We start from the raw sequence: 2,111 nt of genomic DNA, 5'->3' as shown, positions 1-2,111 counted from the left end.
AGGCCAGCCGCGAGGTGGCCAAGGGCCTGCTGCGGTCGCTGCTGCGCCTCGCCAAGTTCGAGGCGCACGAGGTGCTTAACCTTCACTTCGTGAGCGAGGAGGCCAGCCGCGAGGTGGCCAAGGGCCTGCTGCGGGAGCTCCTGCCGCCCGCCGCTGGTTTCAAGTGCAAGGTGAGCGGGCCGCAGCTGGGGGCTCCCGGTGGGTGGCCCACCCCATCCTAGGCGAGGTCAGTGCGCGCTCCCGGAGGGGATCCGGGGAACTAGCTTGCAAGCTAGTGTTCACAACCTGCGGGAGGTGTCGTTCGGGGGCGTGTCCCGGAGCCAGACGCGCTCAGCTGGTGCTGAGGAGTGGAGCGGCGTTTTTAATGACCGCCTCGCTTTCCTCTCCCCCAATTAAGTGCAGCCCCCAGGAGAGTCCGCACGCCCCCATTTTGCTAACGTTGCAGGGTTCAGCACTGCCTTCAGAGTCTGCACCTCTGTTTATGTTCCTCAGTTTTTGACTTATGAGGATGAGACTGGTCACCAGTAGTCATCCTGAGCAACTGGAGAGGGCCTTGGTGAGGCCGCTGGAAGTGTTGAAGTTGCAGTGACGTTTCTCATTGCTCTTAAGGTATTTCGGTCGGATCTGGTCAAACTCATTGTGAACCATCTTATCTCCTCTCTGTGTCCCTTTTACCCCTTCCTCCAAAGGTCATGAACCCATTTAGAGAAGCCTGGAGTTTCTCCGAATGAGGAAGAGAAAGCTCAAGAGGAACAGATATGATCTGGGGAGAGCAAAGCTGGCCGCCTTGTCCCAGGCCGGACCAATCTGCCTCCATGACAGCTTCCATCTCTGTTTATCATCTGTCTTCACTGCCTGACTCTCCTTGTCTGAGATGGGTTCCTGACATAGTGGGAATTACCTAGGTCGAATTGCTTATTTGATTTTGAATAGTTGTACAGAGGGGATCCGAGGCCAGATTTTGGAAAAGGAGTAGTAGGTGATATTAAAGGGTGGAGACTGATGTTGATTGGGGAAGCATGCTGAGGTAGGAGTTGTTTATGTGAGTGCCTAGGGGAGCTGCTGCCAGGATTCTGCAGGCTTCGTGAGTCTGCAGTGGCTCCTTGTTGCCTACGGAGTCAAGTCCCAGTTTCTTGGTAGGGCTGTTGTGTTTTGAGCCTGGTCCACCTCTCTGGCTTCACCTCTCCTCCTTTCTTTACATGCACCGCATACCTTAGCTATGTGTAGAGTGGGTCTTATACGTGCTGTACTCTCTGCCTGCAGTGTCCTCTTCGGCCCTTGGCCATTCTTTACTCAGCTTTCACCTCCCCTGAGAAAGTCCCTAGACCCTTGGACCTCTGAAGCTGCTTTCTGGAGGAGGAGCCTGGCAACCTGTCCCAGGTGATCCTAATGACTCTAATATTTGAGAAACATTGCACTAGTTGGCGGTAGAAAACTGAGGGCCCTTGGCCATAGGGTCAGTCTGGGCAGATCTTGGAATTTGACCAGGTCTCCAAACACCACCTGGAATATCAGCATTGTCATCTCTTCTGGGCCTACTCTGCACCGTTGCCAGATCTCTATCCCCTTGTCCGGAGCTCCCGCTGCAGCTCTTGCTGCACACCCAGTGCTTTCCAGCCTACTTGCCTTTGCTTCTGTCATTCCCACTGTTGGGGTGCTCCTTCTTTCCATTTCCAAGTCTTACCCATCTTCAGATACCATCCCCTCCTTGGAGCCAAGGAACCGTCCCTTCTTTCCTCTTCTACTTCCCTGGTACTGTGACTATATCATGTCTTATCATCCATCCCTGTGTACAATGCCTGGCACTCTTAGTTGGCATCAGAAATATTGGCCCAGGGGTAGGTAGATCCAGCCTCAGGGCCGAGCTCATCCTGTCTTGGAGTAAGTGTTTCATGCTGGGATTACCCCACTATACTGGGCCCAGTTCCAGCAGCCTCACTCAAGGCCTGGAGGCAGCTGCAAATGACCGGAGGGAACTGATACCTCTTCTGTTGAGGTGTGAGGGGTGAGGGTCTAGTGTCTGGGGACTTCTAGCCAGATATCAGTGGTCGGATAAGGGTTTATCAGTCCTGGCATAACATTGCTCCTGTTACTTTTTTTTTTTTTTTTTT

General features: G+C 53.6%; 1 protein-coding gene across 1 annotated transcript in view; it reads left to right on the top strand.

Annotated features, from left to right (window-relative positions):
* Positions 1-14: 14 nt before the first annotated feature.
* XXYLT1 (xyloside xylosyltransferase 1) overlaps positions 15-2,111 on the top strand; it is a 200,250-nt gene continuing 198,153 nt past the window's right edge. The window contains exon 1 of the mRNA XM_011988962.1: positions 15-170. The gene's annotated coding sequence lies outside the window, so the exon portion shown is untranslated. The remainder of the gene's footprint in view (positions 171-2,111) is intronic.

The sequence above is a fragment of the Mandrillus leucophaeus genome, unplaced genomic scaffold (assembly GCF_000951045.1).
Source record: "Mandrillus leucophaeus isolate KB7577 unplaced genomic scaffold, Mleu.le_1.0 Scaffold342, whole genome shotgun sequence".
Taxonomy (NCBI): domain Eukaryota; kingdom Metazoa; phylum Chordata; class Mammalia; order Primates; family Cercopithecidae; genus Mandrillus; species Mandrillus leucophaeus.
The sequence above is the reverse complement of the archived record's forward strand: the minus strand, read 5'-3'. Positions and strand labels throughout refer to the sequence as shown.